The 16,614-nt window shown below is 32.8% G+C and overlaps 1 long non-coding RNA gene across 1 annotated transcript in view; it reads left to right on the top strand.

Annotated features, from left to right (window-relative positions):
* Nucleotides 1-9,226, top strand: part of LOC128546887 (uncharacterized) — a 65,633-nt gene extending 56,407 nt beyond the window's left edge. Inside the window, exon 3 of the long non-coding RNA XR_008366200.1 lies at nt 8,527-9,226. This is a non-coding gene — a long non-coding RNA (uncharacterized LOC128546887). The remainder of the gene's footprint in view (nt 1-8,526) is intronic.
* Nucleotides 9,227-16,614: the final 7,388 nt, after the last annotated feature.

Raw genomic sequence — 16,614 nt, 5'->3', positions numbered from 1 at the left:
GGTCATATGAAACCTAAGATATTCAAGGTACTATCTAATAGCATCTGAACTCCAACGACTTTATGAATTTTCTGCTGGCATTCACCTTGCTTAAAATATGTTGTGGTTATCTGAGGGCGTCATTAGTTGTTCGACTGTGTTCGTCCTAAATATAAACGTTCGTTTGATGAACTGTGGGCGTATGCATGTCTACGATTAAAACAGTTCTGCTGACATTGTTGAAAGTTATAAATGCAAACTTTTATATTTGTATGACATTTATAAATCTGTTGCGAACAATCACTTTTGTTCAAATACATTTTCCAGATAACTAAACTTAAATTCATTTTAAGTGGGCAAAAACTCAATGCCGTTCCTGATTTACTTATGAATTATAATGTCTTCTTATGGAATGATTAATCGTTTTTGTTCTATACTTAATATCAGCTGTTAGCAGATTTGAACTAAACGAGACAGACAATAATCTAGTACATTTGTATCAAGAAAATTAATTACTGGCACCTTCAGTCTGAAGTTCGGTTGCCATTGAAAGCTTTATTAAAGAAGTGTGAATATGAATCAATGGAGATAGAAAATATATGAAGCATATTTGGCAAAAACGTCAAAATGTTATACAAAACAAAAACAGTGCACGCACTTTTAGCTGTGATGGCGTCCAGAATCAACTACATAAGTTTCTTCTTCCTATTCCATGAATAGTATCATGCCTTCATCATTAATTGAATTGTATTTTTGAATACATATTTCAATGTGTAACATCATTAAGGCCTAAAAATAAAGTATCTAAATCATAAATACATTTTTATATAAACACTTTGACGTTCTGAATTATCATTTTCACTACAGTTTTAATAACTTGCATGTATCGTATTTTAACATGAATATTACAAATAAACGCCATAATTTTTAATTAATATGTCCAACTGTTTTATAGGTAAACTTATGGGCCGACATTTCAATTACTTTTTTAAAAAATCTCGTTTCGTAATTCTTATTTTTCCAGTGACACATCTGAAGCATCGACATGATTAAAAATAGTATTTAGCACACTTTTGTTCATAAGCATACATGTCTGTCCAGTTTAGCTGACCCGTTATACATTTAAAAACTTAAATTGATTATTGAATACTAGATTCCTTTCAAATCTAAATCAAATCTATGCAGACATTATTTCATTATTTGACACTAATTAAAAAGAAATATGTTCTGCCGGCGCTTTTAAGCAGGATAGTAAATAAATCTGCTTTCCTGTGTAATGATCATGTCATTTAATGGACTTCCCGTAGAAAAGTCTTTACAACTTAGCTAGAAAGCCATTCAATCTAAAAAAAAAAACATAAACCTTGTTCTCAGTCCTATATAATAAGCAAAACATTAGTCATATTCGAAAACGAAAAGGACAAGTGAAACAAATACTTAATTGCCGAACACTTGGAAATTAGATTTTAATTAAAGCGTTTGTTAACCGCCTTTAACCAAAATTTGCAGAATTCTTTGGAGATACACCAAACTTTAGGAAACAATTACATCTGAAATTGAAACACTCATCCTGTAGATCATTATTAATGTAAATACGTATGAAGTATATGTGGAATAAGAATAAAACTATTGAAATATGCAAGATTTCGTGACTGCTCTTGACGGAATTCTCTAAAACATAACACTTTTCAGAGGATACGAATTATTTTACTGCCTTGAAGCCTCTTACAATATATCTTACTAATGAATGCCTTGACATTCAAAGCATGATTCATAAATAATACAGAAAAAATATTGTTTAGGTTTATTATAACTTGTAAGTATATATTTCAACCATGAACTAATTTCTTGTTTGAGTGAATGCTATGTTATTTGACAAGACAGAGTATTTTTTGTTGATTTTGCGTTGAAATAATACGCTCAGAACTAGACTACACGAGAAAAAAATAATTTGCTTCAACTTCCCGCACCTGGGTTTACTTAGATAAACTAGATTTTTTATTAATATTGGAATATATGTACCATGTAAACAGACTTATTGACATAAATCATTGCTTTATGTATCTTCGAGTGTCCTATGGTTTTCCTTAAGAATATCAAATAAGACACGTCGTAAAGAGTGGCTAACTGGTTGGTAGTTTTAAAGTAATACGAAAGATCCTTGTTTTCTATTTTATTAGGTCACCTGAGCACAAAGTGCTCGGGGTGAGCTATTGTGACCGTTCACCGTCCGGCGTCCGTCCGTCAGTCCGTCGTCCGTCCGTCCGTCCACACTTTCCTTTAAACAACATCTCCTCCTAAACTACCAGGCCAATTTTGATGAAACTTCACAGGGATGTTCCATGGATGGTCCTCTTTAAAAGTTGTTCAAAGAATTGAATTCCATACTGAACCCTGGTTGCCATCGTAACTGAAAGGAAAAACTTAAAAAACCTTCTTGTCCAAAACTGCAGGGCATAGAGCCTCGATATTTGGCATGTGGCATCATCTAATGATCTTCTATGAAGATTGTTCAAATTATTGCCCTGGGGTGAAAAGAGACCCCGCCCCGAGGGTCCCAAGTTTTACATAGACTTATATAGAAAAGAAACTTTAAAAATCTTCTTGTCTGAAAGTTCAAGGCCTAGGCCTTTGAAATATGGTAAGTAGCATTGCCTAGTGGTTCTCTAACAAGATTGTTCAAATTATGCCCCTGGGGTGAAAAGAGGCTCCGCCCTGGGGGTCACTTGTTATATGAGTTATATTGCAAAAAATACTTCAAAAACTATCTACTTATATTGCCTAGTTTAAGATACAGCCTTGAAATTTGGATGACATGAACGGTTTTGCACACCGATCTTAAAACTGATTTTCAGTAACCTTGAATTTGACCTACTGACATACTTTCTTGTTTTTTAAGATACAGCTTTGAAATTTGGATGACATGTATATTTTTGCATGACAGTCTTTAAACAGACTTTCAGTGATCATCAATGTGACCTACTGACCTACTTTCTTGTTTTCTAAGCTACAGCAAAAGGATTTGGACCGCCTGTAATATTTCTTACGGATTTCAGAAGTAATCTTGCATAATCTTTACCTTGACCCACTCTCCTAATTTTTAACTCACCTGAACCAAAGGCTCATGGTGAGCTTTTGTGACCGCTCAGTGTCCGTCGTCCGTCCGTCAACAATTTCTAAAAAAAATCTTCTTTTCCAAAACCACTGAGCAGAATTACACCAAACATTACAGGAATGATTCTTGGGTGGCCCTCTTTCAAAATTGTTCAAAGAATTGAATCCATGCAGAACTCTGGTTGTCATGGCAACTGGAAGGTAAATCTTTAAAATTCTTCTTGGCGTAGAGCCTTGATATTCGGCATGTGACATCATCTAAAGGTCCTCTATTAAAATTGTTCGAATTGTGAAAATTGGTAAAAAATAAAAATCGTCTTCTCTGAAACCACAAGACCTAGACCTTTGATATTTAGTATGTAACTTTGCCTTGTGGTCTTCTACCAAAATTGTTCAAATTATAACCCTGGGGTGAAAAGAGGCCCCACCCCGGGTGGTCTCAAGTTTAACATAGCCTTATATAGGAAAATAACTTTAAAAATCTTCTTGTCTAAACCCAAAAGACATAGGCCTTTGATATTTGATATGTAGCAATGCCTTGTGGTCCTATACCAAAATTGTTCAAATTATAACCCTGGTGTGAAAAGAGGCCCAGCCCTTGGGGTCTCAAGTTTTACATAGACTTATACAGGAAAAAACCTCTTGCCTTAAATTGCAAGGGTTAGGCTTAAATAGTTGGTATGTTGAATTGCCATGTGGTCCTGTACCAAAATTTGGCATGTGGCATCATCTAATGATCCTCTATGAAGATTGTTCAAGTTATGCCCCTAGGGTGAAAAGAGGCCCTGCCCTGGGGGTCCCAAATTTAACATAGACTTATATAGGAAGAAGAAAAATCTTCTTGTCTGACAGTTCAAGACCTAGGCCTTTGATATTTGATATGTAGCAGTGCCTAATGGATTTCTAACAAGATTTTTCAAATTATGCCCCTGGGGTGAACAGAGGCCCCGCCCTGGGGGTCACTTGTTATATGAGTTATGTAGGAAAAAATTCTAAAAAAATCATCAGATCATATTTCCTAGACTGTTTAATTACCTGATGACCACAAGCGATTAGGGGTCACTTGACAGTGACCTTGACCTACTGACCTACTTTCTTGTTTTTTAAGATACAGCCTTGAAATTTATATGACATGTACAGTTGTGCACACCAATCCTAAAACTGACTTTCAGTGACCATGAATGTGACCTACTGGCCTACTTTCTAATATTTTAGCATCAGTGTGCCATTTTAAACATGTGGCTCATATTAATCACGTGAGCGATTCAGGGTCATCATGACCCTCTTGTTAGGTCTGTAAAGTCAAATTATAAATTTATGACAGTACCACTGCGTAGATCCCCACATTAGCGTTATATCTGGCTAAGCAAAACGTACAAAATCTTGTAGCATTTGCGACGATATCGACAAGAAGGGTAAACTAAAAATGACACCCTACATGTCAGAGTAAATGCAATTTGATTTCAGAACTGAAATGTCAATGAAATTACAAGTTTATGCTATTTCCACTAAAAGGCATATAATTAGCTTAAAGCATTTGCTATTATTAATTTATTCATATTAGATGTGGCTTCCATCATTTTGTTGAGGAAATCACGTCGTTATATCTGGTACTGAAATGCATATAGCATCGAAATACAGACGCATATATAACATACTGCTGAAAATGTGGCTACAAAAGTTGTTTAGGGACACTTGATTGTACTACACAATATTTTAAAAGACAAACTATCTGTTCATGTATAATATATGATATTTGCACCCCTCCACCCCCCACTATTCCCCCCACACACATAAAAATGGAATGTGGATGTATAATGTCTAGTATTTAGCCTAGAGTTATCACACATTATAGAAATATCAATCAACATGTGAGTTGCGCACCTTTGGATTTGTTTCGTGTTTCAATGAGTTAGACCTAAAAGTTTGTTTTGCACCTGTTTCAGCAATTATTTCACTCTGAGAAGCTTTAGCTCTTTAAGAATGATATTTAGCATTTGGTTTTTACTCCAGTACACACACCTTTCCAAAGTCCAATGAAGGTATTATATTTTATCTTTAACGTTCTTGTACATTGTATTTATCTTAATTGTTTCTTTTAAATTTTTTAGTCACAAGGTATTTTATTTTATTTTCAGTAGTTTTGTTACCAGTAATTTCAACTTCAAAAAAAAAGCATTTTTTCCTGATTTAAATTAATTTAAAAGAGTGTATTAGTCTTACGCTGTCCAAAAGTAACATATGACCGTGATAGTAAGTTTGGGGCACCTCTGTTATGTGAATACACATCTGAATTATCTAATGTTAAAACATTTAACCAAGTTCAAAATTAGATAAACTCACAAATTTTCAAATTAATTACTCAGTTATCTATAAAGACATAGATATGTTTTATACATGAGATATGTCAACAGATACGTGTGAAATCTTAACTTATGCCAATCCCAAACTTTCAGAACGAGTATCAAAGTATGTTGAATATCAACATAGGAAATGATGTTCAGCTTCGATACACGTATGAATACATAATGGACACACTAATTTGCCTCTTTATACTACTGACAATCATCTTTTGTATTACATCTAGGTATTTTTCATGACAAAAGGAATGTGTGTATAAATCGGGCTATCAATATAGCGGGAATTAAATGATAGCAGCATTATGCGAGTGTGATAAGTTAGAAATACGCATGTACTTCAAAGACTTTATATCAATTCAAATGAGAATTAATTTTAATTTAGAGCTAGCTCACTGCATTGGATATTTCAAATAAATTCAGATCAATCTTGGCAAGGCAAACGCAATTTGTCCCCAAAGACAAATGTGCCTGTCATAATAGTAATTGTTTCACTTTGCGTAATTGAATAAATTTCTCATTGAACCTTTTCACTTAACAACAGACACAATCACAGAATCGCATTTTACGGATTCTGATTTAATCTCCACTTTATTAACGATCTACTTCTGGTATATCAGTGAAAATATTTTAACTATTTTGACGTATACAGATTTCCTTCTATCTGAACCAATATGGTCACCAACATTTCCTTGTAAGAATTTATCATCGCCCTAATTACCTTTAAAAACTGCTTGTTTTCAAGGGCTTATTAATATGCTACAAGAAAGCGCAAATATGACCAAACACATGTAACACTATAACGTTTAGTATATTGTTGCAGTAGACTGTTGGTTGGTATAAAATATTATAAGAGAGCTTACCGTGAACACTAATAGTATACTTTCTCAGAAACCGTTCTATGTTTACCAATGCATACAATTTACTCTTAACGATGTATATAGTTTATATTTAGTACATCATTGAACTTGCGATTTAAGGTAGTATTGTGCATGATATATAATTTATAATTACATTATATTATGTCATTTGGTTGCTTTCTATACTTCCAAAGGATTGTATTGTTTCAGACTGGGCGTTTTAATGTTCCGGGTAAAATGTATTTTACGGCAAGCACATTCACTTCCAAGATTCTTTTCATCCACTAGTATATTTGTAATTGTCATTTATGGTAAATACAGATCAAAGTCATAATTTTTTAAAACAGATATGTAATCAATATTCCCGTCAAAACATTTCATTCCATTACAAAAAAAAACTGAACAGGTTCGATAGAATAGTAAAAGTAATTTGATAAAAGAAAATTGACGTTTGATGTTTGATGAAAGCAGTATCGGGTTGTATTTATTATAATATATACACGTTACGGCCGTAACATCACTACTTACGGATAGCGTTAGCCCAACTCAACGGTAAACCATCTTTACAAGACTTAGTCTGACATAATAAAGATACAACGTATTAGCGTTTCCAGAACGCAGCTTCTCAAAACAAAACCCCACAGCAGCGTATGTGTGCATGTGTAAACAATAAACATATACACTTAAAACATTGAAAAAATACAGACAACCAAAAAGAGTGTGGCAATGCTTTTTTAACGGCAAGTGGCAGAACACCATTCAATTTGGTAAGTTTACAGCAAACCCTCACATTGTATCCCTCATCTTCCAAAGTTGTATGGCAGTGTAATAGTAGAATCATCCAAGATCAATTTAATATCCATACATCAATTGTCTTGGTACGATGTTATTTAGACTTTATAAAACTTTATACTTATTTAGTAATATGAACAAAATCTGATTTATTTACTAGAGTAAACCAGCATATAATATTTGAATAAAATGTTAAGACAGATATGGAATCGTGCGAAAAATAAAACAAAACCAATACTACCAAGAGAAAATGGAAAAGGGTTCCAGTAGTTTGGCATAACTCACCCTTCAAATGTCAGAAATAAAAGAAGAAAGCCCAACATGCAGGAAGTTAGTTTTAATTATCAGTGTTATTAAGTCACAAATCCACTTATAACAATAATTTTCTACGTACATGTCGGCCCAAAAAGCTGAAAGTAAGCAAAGTTACGATACCCTAGTGCAGACGATTGCCTTGCTCAGAAAGTTATGCTATACCATGCAAAATCTCATATCATGTAAACGTTTTTTTTTTTTTTTTTTTTATTATTATTTTTATATTTAATTGGAGCAATATTTATACTAATTCACACGAATTCCTTTGTTTATAAGTGTTATTCATGTTAGAAATGTGTTGATTAATAGAAAGTCTGTGCTAACGTGCCGCCCACATTATAAAAAAAATGAAATGCTACACTGAGACTGTTCAATTTAATGAGGATAAGTAATATTTGTTCTACTGCTGTGTCTGGATTGTCAAGGGACAGCAGTAATTTTCTATGTTGCTTAAGCTGTTATTATCTACGCACATTATACGCCTACATTAGGTTATAACGCAATGGGGAAAAGGATTTAGACAGCTTTAAATGAAAACAAGCACTACATTCACTGGAAGAAATGTTCATTAAGTGAGATTTTATATAGCAGTGTTTTGTTGATATTGCTTTATTAATGTCACTTATGTTCATTTTGAGTGTTGTTTTCTACTGGCCCTCTAAAATCTTGGATCTTATTGTCTTATCATTTGTTTCAATTGTACTTTCATAATTGCTAGTTAGTATAACTATTACATTAATACTGTAACTTCTCCCTGCACGTTAAAATATCTATAATTACAATTACTGAAACTGTTCTTTTTCTAATTTGTGACAAGCTTATTTAAATTCAAAACACGGAAATGAACGTCTCGCAGATACTTTTTATTCAATCTAAACTTTCGAATTCAGGTCTTTAATGACCTTATAAAAAAGTTGAAACAGTAAAGCAAAACCGATCATATTTATTTCATAACGTCAATTATCTGACGGGAATCTAAATGAAAATATCCAGTAGTGGAGCAGATTGAAATTATTGGCATACATGTAAGAAGTAAATTGCAAATTTGTCCGAACACTGTTACAGTATTAAATTGAATCATTATGAATATAAGACAATTAATCTTTCAGAAACATTCTCGACATTCAAGGAGGACACTATGGCTTTTCTGATTGGCGAAGTCCACAATACACCCCACATTGCAATGAAATGACTGTTTTCGTTTATATTTATACTTAAATAGAACAGTAGAAACTATGCTGGCATACTGTATGGTCACGTTTTAAATCAAATATACTAATTGGATACATATTTAAATGACAGATCCGAAAAAAATAGCCATTGCAAGAATATAATTTTGATAAGTGCATTAGAAGAAAATCAATCTTCTGTCCTTACCTCGTTTTTAACTGGCAGTTACCGCAGCCCCCGTTTAGTAAAACAAATAAGAGACATGAGAACATATTATGCAAATGTGGCTTATGCAACGTATAAAGAGATAATGACAGTGAGATATAATACGCGCTTAAGCGCGTGCTTCTTTCATTTTGCCGATAAGATATGGCAGCTCAAGAAATAGATGCAAAGAAAGCAATTATTTTCCCTTTGGAGATCCAAATACTTTCAAATCCGTATTAAATGGTTATCTGACACGATATATTTCAAGTATTGTTTAGAATAATGAGTGTTATTTATACAATATAGTTGGAGATAAAGAAAAATGATTGAAATGTTTGTTGTCTTCTTGTGTTAATATGAATCCTCTTTATCCGGTTTTTGACATTGTAAAACATATTGCCTCGAAAGAAATAACAAGAACCATTTATTAATTGTTTCTTATTCATCCCTAAATAGAGTTATGCATTTCGATATGGATTATTTTTCTTCTTTGTGGCTTTAAAATAAGATATCTATATAAGAGTATAACTGTGTATTTAACACGTCTATTTTTGTGTGTAAATAAAGCATATGTATGAGTTTAAGTGCCTGAGAGATATGTGTTAGGAATGTATTCGTCTGTAGTATATACAACAGGTTTGTGTTCGTCAATAACTTGAATTGCAAATATTTCGATATTGATTTTCTTACAAGTTTTGCCTAAGCTATATAATTTACACTTAAAATTGTTCAACCGACGGACCGATAAAAAAGAAGTTCTATAGAATCTTCCCTACATCGCCGGCTTAAGCGGAACTATATTAATATGTATGTTAATTTTAACAAACTCTTTTACGAGGACGTATTTTACGGCCGTCATACGACATTTGATATCTATTTTGAGACAGGTAAAACATTTATTAGAATACACTTTGGTAGTATAAAAACAGGCAAGACCAATTAAAGTAGATGTCTATGGTTTTTTTACAGGAAGTAGGAACATCCCTCAAAAACTCTAGCAAGTCTTAAGCGGAATTCTGTTTGAATTCATATCCGTCTATCAACATAGAGTCTTTTTTATTTCTCTTCTGCCACCACTTGTCAATCACTTAGCCCCTACTGATAGGTATAAAAACTACAAGAAGTTATACCATTTAGAAGTTTGAAAGCATAACACAAGACCAAGATAGATAATGGCAGACATACCCTTAATGCCCTGACTGCCACACTTCCAACGCAAACACCCACGATAATGCATCCACCACCAACGGATTAAACTGACCTCTATTATGCTTATGCAATGGATGTACTGAATGATACCAAATAACAAGAAGATGTTTTTCGGCCACCAAATGACAGTTAGAGAGTGCTTCTGTCACAGTTAATAACATCTATAGGAACGTCCTAAGGTCGCGTTTAACACAACGAAGCAATAATATAGCAATTGGACCTCCTACATAGGAACAAAATATATTCCCTTCAGTAAAGTAAATAAATTTATTTCCCTCCGTTTGTAGTTGATCAAAACGTTTGCAAAGGGTAATGACAGAAGCTTCTGTTTATTTCACGTAAGAGACAGTAACAGATGAGTTGTATCTTGTAGAGAACAAACATCCTATCCGCTATTTGTTTGTGTCAATGTCTTGATTTGGAATATATAGCGTACGGCTAGAGTTATATGTTGCTGATAACATTTTCAAAATTGAACACAATTAAATAATGACATCATACAAAAGATGTTCCTAGCAACTAGACTAAAATGACTACAACTCAAAAACCAGCAAAATATATTATGAGGGAAAACGTTAGTCATCTGTTTTTTAAAAACACAGTATCTAAGTGTAACGGGCTCGGGCACCAACCAATCCCTTAGGATTCTGCAGATGTTATAACACGAAACGAACATGCGTTAACGCTATTCTACCATAAAACGCGTAAAAACTGATACATGAATAGGATCTCACTCAACGTCATTAAATTTCCACGAAATGCGCGGAAATGTCTAAGTTGTTGTTTTACGTTGACGTCATTTTGTTTTGAATTATCCGTTTTGGGGCAGAATGACGTTAAGTTTTGCCACAGAACGCGCATATATAAAAAGGTGTTATAACAGCACGCGAGCGCGAGAATCTTTCTGTTAACACACATTTTCTCTCCTGCTAAAACACCGCCGAAAAGTGACAAGAACAGCAGTTTTATGCTAGAATGTAGGGTTAATGCATGTTTATTTGTTTTATACCATTTTCTGAATTCCAAGGGATTGGAACTGGGCTCGGACACCAATGTATCCCAGGAGGTTCTGCAAATGTTATAACAGGAAACGAACATGGAGAAAAAAACTAAAAACATGTATATAGGTGCATCAATGTCATTAAATAGATTTAAAAAGCACGAGAATGCCAATGTTGTTGGGTCACACTGTTGCCATTTCCTTTTGAATTACCAGTTACGGGACCGTCCTACGTAGAAAAACATAACAGTGCATAATAAAAGCCATTATATAAGCATAATTATATATTTCTCATTTATCTAGTACATTTAGTATATTGTATATTGATAAAACAATGTGAGAAAATCATTGATGTCTTATTTTCGTACTATATTCTGGCAGCCACCAGAGATGACGTCTTTTAACCAAGAGATAATTGAACAAGTAAAAAGTAATAGATGACCACGGAAATGTTGTCTTATATTGACACGTTGGTGTTTATTTATGTCCCAGAAAGCCTCTATTGCCTCGTATAAGTTATTTGTGATGGCAGATATATTAAATTAGATAAATGAACTTATTCTATCTTAATTATTGCACGACACAGCTCCCCCGGGCGCATTTATATAGCTTAGGAAGATTACTATGCTGTAAATATGACGGTTTTTCACCAGTTTGAGACTTATATAATAGACAAAAAAATCCTTTTCTATAAACAAACTAAAGCTAAAACAATCAGTTACTAGTAATGTTCCTTTCATGACAGTTTGATAGGTTTAGCACACAAAATTCATACTCTAAATGATGAATGCACGTTAGTCTAAGTCCAGTTTTAGGTATTTACAGTCGTTATTAGCACAGTAGTAACGTTTTCTTATTGAAATTAGAGTTTCTGTTCTATATTCCTAAATATGAATATATACTTCTTGTGTTATTTTGATGCACTTTATACAGACACAGTATCTTCATTTCGGAGACAATTTACAATCATTAGAAATGTTGATGGCCTTATGTCTATATATACTAATTTATTTACGAAATTGTAGATTCTTTGAAAATGATATAATGTAAAGAAACATTTCAGTTGAGAGCAAGTTAATTAATAAAGTTGAAAAATATATCCATACATGTCGACTTCAAGTTCGTGCTTTTTATTTAAACAAATGTTAACTTAAAGAAAAGATGTTATGTGATATCAGTAATTCATACACATGAAAATACAAAAAGTCTCCATGCGTTGCAGGGTAGTAAATGCAACTGACTTCGAATACTTGATCCATTAATTGTATTTGTATCGCGTTTAATCAACGGACAACTCTTTCATTTCAAGTTCTATTTCGCTTTGCTCGGTGGTTGCTTAAACTCTGTATCGGCCTTGACTGAATACCGGGGGGAGGGTGTGTGTTATTTAACGCCGTTTTACAACAGTATTTCAGTCATTAACGGCGGGCAGTTAACCTAACCAGTGTTGCTGGAATCAGTGCAAACTTGTTCTCCGCACGTAACTGCCTACTTCCCCACATGAATCAGAGGTGCAGGACGAGGCAAAATTTAAAAGTGATACATATAATATAGTTTAATGATGTATTCAATATCTACACGATACATGCAAATACTTTGGTGTGCATTGTTATTTGTTTCATTTATACACAAAATGTAAAGTACGATGGTTCACAATAACCTATTAATTACTGATATAAATCGTTATATTAAACAATTCACGTGACAGAAAAGTCACGTAAACAGGATACATACATAATACATTATTAGATGTTATGAAGAAAAATAGTGATGGATGATCTATTTCTCATGTAAAACCATTTCCTTTCCGACAAATTTCTGAATTTAAATTGACTTTTTGCTTGAAAGATAAATATCTTTGGAAATCAGGCTTTAGGATGCGTCAAGTAAAAACTTGAAATCAATCGCTTACATATCTATTATATTTCAATACAAACAAACATCTCGTTTCCACGAAGGTTTGAATTAATTAAAACTGTTGCAATATATTTATCAAATGCTTGTAAATTAAAGATATCTCTGTAAATGTAAACTGCAGTAAACTGAATTGATTTGAATGTCTGCTTACACACGATCTTAACAGATGAAATATAAATGAATAGTTTATATTAGTTTGTACAGGAAAAAAACGAACAGGTTCGTGTAAACAACACTGGTACAATAATATTTAGGAGAGTGTGGCATTCCTCGCTCGAAGGAATTTTAAAATCTCTTTTAGACACTGTATCAAGGTTTATGTGACTTACTAAGTCTTGACGTTAAGTGTTTATTCAATCACTTTTTAACTTTATGTGAAATAAATGAATGCCATTCAAAATTTAAACACTACGTTCCCCTGGGTGCAAAGCCTTTGATTCAAAATCTCTGTTGACATCTGAGCATTGGATGTGATGTTTGGACACAAACAAATCAGCGTCATGCGGTAATTAATTTCAAAATCGACAAACAAAATATTTCAAAGAGACATTCAGTTATAACCTTAGTTTTTGGCGGTAAATATCAAAACTGAATTAAGATAAATGTATAGTTTAAGATTTTATGACATACTGATATTACGCCAGGAAATGTGTTTCTATCTTAGAAATTGCAGTTATACGTCGGCGAACCTTGTAGGATGTTTCAGGAGATCAATAGTGACTGTCTGACATTTGCTATGATTTTCTGATACTCTGATACTACAGTAATAAACCATCTCTTATTTTGTAATACGTTTTGTACAAATACTACATTGTAACAGAAACTTCTTATGCCTCTCCCATGGTTTAACAATATTGAGTGTACGTTTAATTTTTTCAGTCAGTTAGATAATAAGAAAGTGCAATGTCAGTCAATATCAATACTTAAAAAGAATAGATAATACAAATGATAATTTTCATTCATTTTATTTCCCCTACCCATTTTTGTAAAGCACGAGAGCATCAGCTCAATGTTACCGTTTTTTTCCCCAGATATTTGTGTACATGACAGCAGCATATGGCTTTTCAAGGATAAACAAGTTAGGTAATAGCTTTATCACATCCATCGAAGGATTTCCAGATACTTCAAGAGACGACAACATACATTAGCATTTTAAATGTGAATATGGTATACACTAATTCACGGATGTTTGCTACTCCAGAATTGACCTATTAGAAGAAACATTATGAATTAGAAGAAACAGGATGAATACATAGTATTTACAATAACAGTCCTATATTTATGAATCGAAAATATATATCATTTCTATGTGCATCTGGAACGGAGACTCTTGTTTGTCTTGAGAGATGTTTAATACTTCATTAAGAATTATACGGGAATGAAAAGCCGTTTGGCACAAAAACTCAGTTTGGTCTTGCAGAGATATAAACTGTCTGCAAACAATCAATATATTATACCTTTGGACCTTCCATGTTTCAATGACTTTTCCTACTTAGTTGACGCAAACTGCAATTGAGGAACGTCATTATATATCTTACTAAGATACACCACGAAACGCAGAATACAAACAAAAGAATGCTAATATCGCACTTGTTGTCTCAACGCATACTTGTAATTTGTAATCCATGAAAATTCTCGGATACATTGCGGCAAATTGGTTATCGAAGAAATACCAACAAAGTTATACACTCTTAGAAAATTACTCAGCCTCTGGGGAAATGAACTTCCACTGTTAACACAAACAACGTAATAGTAAGAATATTTCTTGCGAAAACGTCGTTCCCTTATATATTTATTTTGCATAGGGCATTTTTTATATTTGCCCTTGAAGTATTTTTCATTTAATATTGATATCGACATTTGTAATTGATTTGAAAGAAGAGGCTATAAAGATCAATGACCGTGAGGCTGAAAAAAGTACACTTTACACAGTAGCAGAGTTATATCATTATGTTCTTGATCATATAGGAAACAATCATGTTGTCGTATCGATAATTAAAGAAATAAATATATTAATGTACGTTTAGTCCGGATGGAATTCGGTGATCAATTCATTTCATTATGAACTAGTACATGCTTGATATGTCTCTATTGGCGGATAACAACAATATAATGTCTGTTATTGCTCGACATAAGGCTATATGCAAGAAACGAGTTTAGGTTCTTGATCTTTTACGCACTTACTGATGGTAATCCAGTTTGCAAAGTTTTAGAGCTATTGCTTTATATAAATGGAAATTGGACTTAAAATTTTTTTAAACATTTGTCAAGCAATTCCAATTGTAAAAGTATAATGCAACCTAGAGTTATGTTCACAGCAAAAGCACTCAACAAATGATGATAAACAAGTTGACAAAGTTTCAAAGTTATTGCTCTTATATTATTCAAGTCAAGTGGACCTAAATAAAAGACTTAACTAAGAAAGCTTCTAGAGCTTCTAGCACGTCGATTAATACTCTGACAATATGCAAGCAATAGTTATGATGCTTGGGCAACGTACTCAAAAAAATGATGATAAACAAGATTGCAAAGTTTCAAAACCGTTATTCTTATAGTACTCAACAAAGGTAGTTCTAAACATAAATTTTACCAAAAAGTTCAAATTTTCTGAGTTCCAGAGGAAGCCGAATCTTGACAACATCCATGTCAGGGTTATGGTTATTAGCCTACTTAATGATTATAAACATGTTTGCTGGTTTTTGAGAAAAGCGGACCTAAAAAAAATAAAATGAATTAAAGTAATTTAAAGATAAAATGGTTTTCTTATTATTCATTTTTATTTATTACATTTTATTTCTTCACATTAAAGGAATCATTATGGTTCAAAACAGTTTTGATACGCAGTTTACATTATACAATTTCTTTGAACTTTGCTTTTCCTATTACAGCTGAGTCCTTGAAATCAAGTCTAATTTAAAAATAACATCCAAGACTTCCGTGTGATCATCAAAACCATTGCAATATTGATCCTAAGTTCTAATAAGCCTTCATTAACATTCAAAATTACCTAGTTTAATTGACATTGAAAGCAGCAAAGCATTAATTGCATCCATTTAATTGAAATGCAGGAAACGTTAAACTAATGTCTGCGCTTTAATGAAGTAATTCAATAGTTATATTTTCATGATACTGGAAACCATCGAATAATTCACAAACATGGCTCAAGAGTCAATAACTGTTTTATTACCTGGGTTCAGGTTTATGAATAAATAACAAATATTTGTTGCAACATAATTAATGTTTGAAAGTAACAATTATAAATAACTTCCATTCTATGTTTAGAAAGTCATTTTAATGGGGAAAACTCACTAACCATTAAACATGAAAATTTATATATTTTGAAAGATAATGAACGATTTCAGCCAATGAAATTTAGGTTATTTTTAGAACATATAATAAATTAAACTGTAGTATTTGCCTATTAAATATCTATTGTATGTGTATGTTTGCAGAAATTTGATTGTCTAGTTCATGTATGTTTTAAATAATTTTTAACTTTGGTGTCTTTACATATTTCACTCTCACTGCGGGATTACCGCATGCTGTAAGTAGCTGATGACAAGGAAAGTATTATGTTAAAATCATATTATTATCTATTTCTGTTCTGTTCTGTTCTGTCCTGCACTTTCACCTTCCAAACGGAATCAGTAATTAAATTACAACATTGTGTAACGATCATGTCATACATTAAATA

This window comes from Mercenaria mercenaria, chromosome 11 (genome assembly GCF_021730395.1).
Source record: "Mercenaria mercenaria strain notata chromosome 11, MADL_Memer_1, whole genome shotgun sequence".
Classification (NCBI taxonomy): Eukaryota; Metazoa; Mollusca; class Bivalvia; order Venerida; family Veneridae; genus Mercenaria; species Mercenaria mercenaria.
The sequence above is the reverse complement of the archived record's forward strand: the minus strand, read 5'-3'. Positions and strand labels throughout refer to the sequence as shown.